Below are 10,669 nucleotides of genomic sequence, written 5' to 3' on the forward strand. Positions count from 1 at the left end.
GTTATTTGAAGAGGAAACGTTGGATCACTATTTGGTTGTTTACTAGTAAGCGTTATTGTCAGTTATTGACTCAAATGTGATGTTTAGGCCCCGTGCACAGCCTGTTAGAGGGTCTTGTGTGTGTTTGATGCCGTGTATGACAGTTTAGAACATGATTTATGCTTCTACAAAATAGAACAAAAGAGGAAGTGGTGCCTTACCACTTCCTGTCTGGTTTTGAAACAGGCCTCACCCGTTTCTGAGTATTTGTTTTTGTAGTCGATTCAGAAAGATGGTCGGTTGTGTTGTAGAAGTTGATCGATCCTTGTAGTAAAGGTGACGGACCGTTTGGATGACATTTCGTCTGCAGGCCCACTTAAAGAAGAAGGATTTCTCCAGAAGTGTGGCGAGAGCCGAGGTGAAAGTTTTGACAACAAACAAGGCTGGGCTGTATTGCTCTTTCATAATATCGCAGTAGACTTCATGGATTTCTCTTTTATGTTTGAGCATCGCCTTTGTCTCAGATGTTTCTCCTACAATTGTTTTGGAGAATCAAAATTGATCAAATTGTACATTAATTAAAGCTATATAAAATGAATATGGATAACATCTCAGATAAAAGTGAGATATTTTTGACATATGAGCACAGTTTGAGACATTATTGAGATATTTTTTGACTTTTTCTTCTCAGGAGAAACATCTGTGAAGCTAAAGCTTCAATTTGCTTTCCATTTTACCTTATTGCTAGACATTAAAAGCAAAAGTTCACTCTAAAATTATAATTATGATGCTTTTATGTACTTTCTGGACCTTAAAGGACATGGTCACCATGAGATTTTGTGTTCCATGACCGTAAATCTGGGCCAACTATTGTTTTAAAGAGGAAGAGATGGTTGAGATTTGAAACGGTCCTTTCTTTTTCCATCTTGTTTTTCTCTCCCGCAGCATGTTTTTGTTGTCAGAGAGATTTATGTTTTGCCTGTCAGTCTGTGTTATGTCAATGTGGGCTGGCGTGCGTGATGCAGGAAGGCAGAAATCTCCGAGCTCCGTGTGTTCTCCTCCGTTCAGCGTGAGATCAGTGCCGACTCCCGCAGACGTCTGCTGTGTGTTGTGGAGATTCTCCGTCCTTGTGTTTTGACGTTTGAAGTCGGCTTTGGTTCGCCGTACTTCATCATTGCCATAAAAATGTCCATCCGAAAACAAAACCTCAAGATTAATCGCGTCCTTGAAATTCCCTCAGGACACAAACACGCAGACAGAACCCGAACGAGCATCACTTGGTTTTCAAACAGAAGCACTAGAAATCAAATGTCTGCTGAGTGAAACTATTAATAAAGTTCACTTTTTGACAAAAACTATGTTTTGAAACAGTCAAAAGAATGGCAGACTGTGGAGCTGAAGAGGAAAAGGGCGAATTCTCCAATCGTCAGGGTGAGTGATCATCACAACATCATGACAATGTCAGGACTGCTTCCCAATTTACATTCTTCAATGTTGGCCTAAAGTATGTACTTAGCTAATAATGGAAAAGAACAAAACTGGCTACAGTATATACACTAGTGTTGGCACAATATTATACATGACATAGGCTAGCCTATATCACTAAAATGTATGTTCTAAGAAACCACACATGTCTTAGTACTACTATTTACTTTTTATGCAGTATATACTTTGCAAAACATGCAAATGTTCTATATGCATGGAATACCTTTCTACATATGCCATTATGTGTATTATACAACTAGAGCACACTAAACCGAACAGTATATCTCACATTGCAATGCGCTCAACTTGACCTCTCATTTCCAGTATAATGCGTGAACTGGGAATAATTACAGCCCTCATTTTTAATGTCTATTTTGACTTAATATTTGACCAAACTGTAAAGACTCTAAAATTTTCCTCAAAATTGAATTAAAAACACCCAATCATATTTTTAGTAGAATTAGGCTACAGTCTTTTAAACAGTAAGAAGCCTATCAGAAAATGTTTTCTGTCCATGTCTTTTACAATTAAGCGATTGCTGACATTGGATTGGATGACAGGTCTTTGGAGGGTGTGGTTTCTGGAAAGGGTGTGTCTAATTAAGCCTAAACATCTGAAATTGCATGCAACTCATTTAAATTAATTTTCTATTTACTTTAGCTTTTTGCATTAAAAAATGTACGATTGACAATTTTAAAAGAGACTTGCAACAAACTCCTCTTATCCATTGCAAGGGGTTATGAGTTTTGAAAAGCATAAGAATGAGATTAATTGTGCACATTTGGCTTGCTATTTTTTTAACATACTAGGATTCAGAACACACTAATCCTAATCTTCCACACTATGTAGTAAGTATAGTATGTGAATTAGGATGCAGTCACAGTCTTTTATGAAGGACAGACCCAGTGTTTAGCTGAAAGCAAATAAGCATCCAGAGCCTGATAATGTGGCAAATGATGTGTTTTATTGTGGGTCTTAAGGAGCAGAGAGAAGAATGATCATTCAACCGACATCTTTAGAAGACCCCACACTCAACAAACTTAAAGAGGTGGGATACTTAACATCTTTTTAGGGTGGTGTGGCATAGTGGCTAATGCTCAGGGCTGATAACTTGAACATTTCTGGTTTGAGTTATTAAAAACGTCTACTAATTCATTAGTTGCTGTACTAACTAACCCACTGATATCAATGAGAACCTCATTTCTTGAGGGGTGTCTGAATATCTGTGGATTTTCTCGGTTGCTTTGTAGCAGGCGGTGGTGGAATGGATCAACAAAACTCTGAAAATTAAACACATTGTGGTGCGAACTCTGGAGGAAGACCTTTATGATGGACTCGCATCACCTGTTACGTAAGAATCATGTCAGAGCAAGAGAATTATGAACAGGCACATTATTGGGTGAACCTCACATGCTTAAAAGAATAGTTCACCCAAAAATGAAAATTGGCTGAAAATGTACTCACCCTCAGACCATCCAAGATATAGGTGAGTTTGTTTCTTCATCAGAACAGATTTGTATAAATTCAGCATTACATCACATGCTCACCAGTGGATCCTCTGCAGTGGATGGGTGCCGTCAGAATGAGAGTTTAAACAGCTGATAAAAACATCACAATAATCCACAAGTAATCCACACCACTCCAGTCCATCAATTAATGTCTTGTGAAGTGAAAAGTTGCATGTTTGTAAGAAACAAAGTCATCATTAAAGCATTTTAACTTCAAACTTCACAATTGACCATCCCTTGTCCATCCTGTTGTCCTCTCTCATCAAAATCCACCCACATATTTGTTTAGAGCTGTTTTGGACTGTTTTGGCTTGTAAACGGTGCTTCATCCAAGCATATTTCTCTCTTGATTCAGATGAGATGACTTTTTCACTGAAGAAAGCAATATTATGTATTATGGCATCATATTTTAGACAGAAGCAACAGTTTGAAGTTAAAAATGTCTTAATGATGGATTTGTTTCTTACAAACACACAGTTTTTTGCTTCACAAGATGTTAATTGATGGACTGGAGTGGTGTGGATTACTTGTGGATTATTGTGATGTTTTTGGACTCTCATTCTGACGCAAGATGTTAATGGACTGGAGTGGTGTGGATTACTTGTGGATTATTGTGATGTTTTTATCAGCTGTTTGGGCTCTCATTCTGATGGCACCCATTCACTGCAGAGGATCCATTGCTGAGCAAGTGATGTAATGCTACATTTCTGCAAATCTGCTCTGTTGAAGAAACAAACTCATCTACATCTGGCATGAGGATGCGTACTTTTTCAGCAAATTTCCATTTTTGGGTGAACTATTCTTGAATTGTCATAAAAATTAAGGCAAAATACAAAAAATGTTTCTAATAAAAGGCTTCTTTCTTTTCTTTTTTGAGGTGAAAGATAACCCTCTATACAGTCTGTGCATGTTTTGATCCCAGGCAGGGTAGCGGGGGTTCAGTTACATATAGAGGAGATCGCATTGAGCACTGACGCCCAGGTACGGAAACTAGAGGTGATCCTGACAGCTCTCAACGAGACCTTAGGGCTGAACGAGGAAACGGCCAAATGGAATTTTAAACAGGAGGCAATCAAATCAAATCTTGTCACTAACCTATTTACATATTTATAAGTATATGTCCACCGTTCTCCAACCCTGTCATCTGTCAGTCATTCACAGTAGAGACCTTTTGGCTACAATGCATCTTCTGGTGGTTATGGCGAGGCATTTCCAACCCGATCTAGTCCTGCCTGTAAACGTCAGCGTGGATGTCATCCAGTGTGAGGTGATTAATATTGAAATTATTTAAATGTGTAAACTAAATGTTTCAAAATTACACTGGCCGTATATTAAAGAGGTTGTGAAGTCACTAACACCACAATACTGCTGTTTTAGGTGGTTGCTAGGGTGTTGCCAATATAATATAATTTAATAATTTTCACAATTCATCACTGCATATTATTTAAAAAAATGAATATGCATATTGTAAAGAGCAATTATTTTCAATTTATTTGTTATTGCATATTTGAAAAATTACTATGCATATTATAATGAAAAAAAAATGATTTAATGTTTTCATAACTTTTCACAGTTTGTGACTTCATATTATTTGAAAAATGAAAATTTTAAAATTAATTTGCATATTTTAATGAACAATGTTTTCATAATTTTTCACAACACATTGCATATTATTAAAAAAATAATATGTATATTATAATGAACATTTTGTTTTCATTATTTCTTACAGTTCATCACTGCATATTAAAAAAAAAAATCAATATTCATATTATAATGAAAAAAAATGATGTCATATTTTGTCATAATTCATCATTCCATATTTTTTGAAAAATTGACATGCATATTATAATTTTTTCATAACATTTTACAGTTTATCTCTACAAAATATTTTTAAAAATCATATGCATATTATAATGAAAAATTGCTTAATTTCTGGAACACAATTCATCATTGCATATTATTAGAAAAATTTATATGCATTTTATAAAAAAGGGGGAAAAAATTCTGCTCATGTAAAAAAAAAAAACTTTTCCTGCTCATGTATCAAATCTGCACATCCAGAGAAAAATTGTATTAACCAATATTATAAGAGCCTGATATCCATCATCCAATCAAATCCAAATGGAATCAAGTCCCACATTATTCATTTTGAATATTCACTGAGCAGTTAAATTACATTACAGAAGTCAAATATTCACGTTGTCAGCATTCATTCAAATCTAATTTGTTAAACAGGTCACAAAAAGTGGCATCAAGGCAGACAGAATTCATCACATTTCAAAGGTTTGTGAAGAACCTCCTTCCCTATTAAACATTCAACTGCACTTTGGATCTCTGTGACACCATCCAAACCAGTGTTTTCATGGTCTGTTGTTTGTCTCCGCAGTAATTCCAGTGAAGTGCTTGAGAGAGAATCTAACAGTGAGTCAAACAGAGGCTGAACTCTGAGCCTTTTCATTTCCATATTTATAAGCATCAGTAACTTTCAGATAGTGGAGGCGTATAAAGAAGAAAGCGTTTGCTTCTTAATCTCTCTCTTGCAATGTCTTTGCAGAGGAATGTCCCATTGATGAGCTCTTCCAGCTGGAGGCTCACAAAATTGAGACCGTGAAAAAGGTTGCGATTTAGTTCGATACGTCTCTAAATGTAGCCTTTGACACATGTCTTTCACAGCTTCATTAAGTTTTCTTTCCTACAAGCCATTTTGCACTTTGTGAATAAGAACATCATCTCTGGGACTGAATGTGACAGACCTCGACAAACAGGTATGCTAACCCTAGTTTAAAAGCCTCATGGTGCATTTTTTTCTAGAGGTCAACTTAAAGGTTAAAGGAATAATCCGCCCAAAAATTAACATTTGCTGCAGATGTAGATGAGTTTGTTTCTTCATCAGAACAGATTTCATTAAGATGTTTTTACCTTCAAACCATTGCTTCCAGCTAATACTTTATTTGAGTTGTCTATCTATAATATTCGTCTGAATCAGGAGAGAAATACGCACAGATCAAGCACCGTTTAAAACAAGTGGAAACAGTCCAAAACAGTTGAAAACAAATATGTTGGTGGGTTTGGAAGTGAGAGGACAACAAGAAATTGATTTTTTAGAATTAAATGATCACAAAAAAATATATATTTTATAACAATACAAGCCTTTTATGGGCTTGTTTTTGACGTCTCATGTTTTGTTAGTTTGCAGATGGAGAGATTCTGCTCTTGTTGATCGGTCAGTTGGAGGGCTTCTTCATATCACTCTGCGAGTTCTTCCTTTGTCCTGTCGGGAGCTCAGAAATGGTGAGAACCTGAGAGAACCTTAGAGTTTTGCATTTGCACTGAAACAAGAGAACCATGTTGTTAGTCAGCTCCATTTCGCTTTACAACAATAAGAAAAATTTAATCCAGGCTTATAGGATTTTACATCAGCGTAACTTCACACGCACCTCCAGGAAATGTCTCGCCGTTGTATAATTAACGTCTCTTAGGATGACTGTGGATATGACAGCAGAGCAGCATAAGGCATGTTAAGAAACCGAGGGTAATGCAAAAGACAGAAATCAAAACTAATGATCTTATGGTTGCCAGAGAACTCGCAGTGTTGCAGATTTACATTACATTTAGTTGTTTGTTTTAAAAAAATTTGATCTTGTTGTCATTGTTGTGTATTCCCCTATGCAGCTTCATAATGTGACACTTGCACTGGATCTTCTCATAGACCGAGGACTTCTGATTCAATCCGTTGACCCTCAAAGTAATTAATTTGGGACAGTCTAAACCCTATAGTGAGCTGCCTTGTTGTCGAGTGTGTACATCCCAAACAAAACCACTTGAGAAACTCAAATCTTATTAGGCAGCATTATTTTCCTGCCATCTGTTTGATATCATATATTGTTTAAAATGGTCTGTTTTTGATGTTTTAATCAAATGTTTTTATTTAATATTAAATATTTTCATAATAAATATTTTCTTGTAATTTTTTTTTTTTTTTTACTTTATTTTTATGAACTTCAACACAATAACAATCAAACAACACTCCTTCATGGGTACATACATAAATATTTTTCCCAAAGTATAACATAAAAAGTAAAAGAAATTTCAGTCTGGTCAACTGGTTACGATATAAGCAAATATTTGTAAGCATGTATACGTGAATATTTGTGGTCATACATTCATAAACATAATACTCATTTCCTTAGGCTTACTATCAAGCAGCCGTTATATATAATCGATATATCGTACAAACTCGATATACCGCCCAGCCCTACTTCCATGCAGAATAGAAATTTCATTATTCATTTATTTATTATTTATTCAGTATTCATTTCTTTAAAAAAAAAAGTAAAATAAAAAAAAGTGTGTAGATGGATGTTAATGCCAAGCCATGATGAACTTTAAAACATGCAATGTGATTTTTGGGAGTAAATGTAGAAATAAAAAATATGGATCTGTACCTGGTTCTGGTTCTGCCACATATGAGCCCATTCTCCTTCTCAGGTTGGGTTTGTTTTCGCATACCTCACCCGGTTCGGATTTAAAACAGCGGCCCTATGAAGAGAGGCAACGTCAGCAACTAAGGCATTATTATCTAGTTTGAACAAACTGGTCTAAGTATGAATCAGATTTCTGTATCTGTCCTTTACCTTGGTCCGTTTAGCTCTGCGGGCGATAGTGCAGGTTTCCGCTGGTTGCACCGACTGACGCTGGGGCAGGTCATGGGGTTTGTACTCCTTGTCTTTGGTGTCATTAGTCAGAGTTGGCTTCTGAGAGTTCTGTTGAAGAAAGAGATTTAATGATGACACCATGCAAGTAATAAGCTCATATATTTACAACAAAAAACCCTTATAATATAAATTGAAATAATACAAATGCATAGCTGTATTTATAACACCATAATATGTGTGCACATGTGGCTTCACTCTTATCTAATTAACCAAAAAGCCACATGACAGCAGGGTGGACATTATTAAAGCAAGCAACAGTGAGAGGCAAAGCAGATCAGCCCTAGGGTATTAACCATGGGGTAAAAGCAGCAGGCGAGTGGGCCTATAGCTCAGGGCTCATTGAATGAATTCACACCCCTTTATGGATAGGGGGAGGGGACTGTGGGTACAGCACTGAAAAACATGCACGTCAAAGAAAGCTGTTAACCACTGAACCCGCAGGAACACCAAAACACAGACGAACAGCCTGCCAGACACTACTTAAAGAGTAAAAACAAACTACAAATGTCACCCTGTAAAAACATACACAGGAACACAACCACAAGTTAGCTGTATGATGTATTTCCCGAAGAGATTTTTTATGTAAACTACTGTGCACACCGCCTAATCTGCAATGAATATATATGGTGAAAATAAACTAGGCCGCTTAACAACAATGCTTCATAAACTGGGGCACACTTCCTGTTCAGATACAGATGAGTTCTTTGCCAAAAACATAATCATGGACAATGGCTGTCATGTGTGCACCATGACAAAGAACATTTATCCTGATAGGGATGGAAACGGAATGACATGAGGCTGAAAAGGGGAAAGGGGAGGTTATACAAGCGCTTTAGAAACCTCACCATAAGATTAGCTCCTTTCTGGAACAAATAATATGGGTAGAGAATCCTCTCATAGTGAGCACGAAGGTGAGAGCCAACTGCTTTGCCGGGAGCAAAGCCCATCTTCAGTGCAATCTGGGTCCATCTCCGCTCTTTACAGACCACATCAAAGCCTCCATCTTCTTTGACCAGCTAGACAGAGACAGGGGGTCACCAAAGACATGTTTACATCCATATTTGATTTTCAAAAAGGCCACTGAGAAAGTATAGGACAATGTTTTCAACTCTAGCATGCTAAATTACCTGTCAATTGCAGAAATTAAGTAATATGCTTAAAACTTTACACATGGCCGCTAAAGACGACATAACCTCAGTCCTACCTTGTAAAGCACATATAAGTCCAGAGTTTTGCGCTCAACATGAGGAATTTTCAATGTACAACCCTGCAGTTCCCAGAACTTTGCTATCTGGTCCAGGAAGTTGAGCTTCACTCTAGTCTGGGCCTATAAAACAACACAACACAATCAAGTAAAGACCTTGTTCTTTCAATAGCTTCTGGTTTGCAAAGGAGAAAGCATCATGGCATTTTAAATGCAAAAGAATAAAAAAAAAATAATAATAATAAAATTAACTTAAAATTCACAAAAATATTCAAACATTTATTCCAAAATATTATTAAATTATATTATATATTAATAATATGTTTTTGTTAATTAATGTTAATTGTATTGGTAATAGAAGACTGATTAATCATCTACTATTACCAATACAACATAACCATAAAAAGGAGTATTAAATGACCTATATGTTTTGTAAAACTTAAAATGGCACTTGTTTTTTTTTTTTACTTTATTTTTATGAACTTCAACACAATAACAATCAAACAACACTCCTTCATGGGTACATACATAAATATTTTTCCCAAAGTATAACATAAAAAGTAAAAGAAATTTCAGTCTGGTCAACTGGTTACGATATAAGCAAATATTTGTAAGCATGTATACGTGAATATTTGTGGTCATACATTCATAAACATAATACTCATTTCCTTAGGCTTACTATCAAGCAGCCGTTGATCCTAATTACATACATTTACATTAATGAATATACATATTTCACTTTGGCATTTATCTGTCTTCTTGTAATTTTCAATGTTTATTTATAATCAACAATTCTCTCACTTCACCATCCAGCTTGAATTTATTTTGCAAATAATAACACTTCATGAAGGATATGTGCACTACTGCCGGAACTAAAACCCCTATTTAGGCTGTTTTTGTGTACTTCTTTAGTAGAATAGCTGTTATTTAGCATCTATTGTTGATCTGTCTGGTTGTTCATACGCTCATTTCGCATGTTTCTCACAGATATTGTTTCCCAAGATGTTCCGGCCACTGTGAAAGTGTTGTATTACTTATTCAAGAGGCACAAAAACAAATAATATAGTGACCCACCTTTCAATTTAATAAAACCTTTCATAATGCTTTAAATAATCAAATTCACTGTAAATGTGCGTCTGTCTTCTGACTAAAAATCAGTTGACAGTCAGATTACTTTGGCACTCAGAGTGTTAGAACACTTTGGAAGCAATTGTACAGAGTGTCTCTGATCCATAGAAGAGGCTTCAGAGAGAAAATGAGAGAACATGGCCACTCATCTCATCATGGAAATTGCTTTTGGATGCTGACAGCTTCAATTTAATGTCACCTTCTCATTTTCCCACTTTCCAGGTTTTTTTTTTTTTTGGACAGATGTGTATTAGTCTTTATGTATCACTGACTTTGCAGCTTGTTTTCGAATAAAAGTGGCGCGTATATCAGCTCTGAAACATAACATAATTTCTTCTTCAATACTGGACTTATTTGCGAGTGTGTGTGTGCGTGCGTGCGCCTGTGTGACAAGCTTTATCACTTTGAAAAAAACGTTTGTGGATATACTCCTATGTGCAGAACAGTAGATTTATTTATTATTATTATAAAACTAGATTTATTTATTATTAATGAAAAAAAGGGAAATCCTGAGGTAAAATGTACTTTTCCATTGCTCGTTAGCTATAAAAACTTTGCTAAAATCATAAATATATTGTTAAACATTGGTCAGAGTGTGTGGACAAATTTCAACTGAACACTACAAACATATTATTTCTAAACTTCAGAGG

The 10,669-nt window shown here is 35.8% G+C and overlaps 1 pseudogene; it reads left to right on the forward strand.

Annotated features, from left to right (window-relative positions):
* The first annotated feature begins 731 nt into the window (after positions 1-731).
* On the forward strand, positions 732-10,317 carry LOC107754351 (gamma-parvin-like; annotated as a pseudogene).
* The last annotated feature ends 352 nt before the right edge of the window (positions 10,318-10,669 follow it).

The sequence above is a fragment of the Sinocyclocheilus rhinocerous genome, unplaced genomic scaffold (assembly GCF_001515625.1).
Source record: "Sinocyclocheilus rhinocerous isolate Xijiao unplaced genomic scaffold, SAMN03320098_v1.1 scaffold561, whole genome shotgun sequence".
NCBI lineage: Eukaryota > Metazoa > Chordata > Actinopteri > Cypriniformes > Cyprinidae > Sinocyclocheilus > Sinocyclocheilus rhinocerous.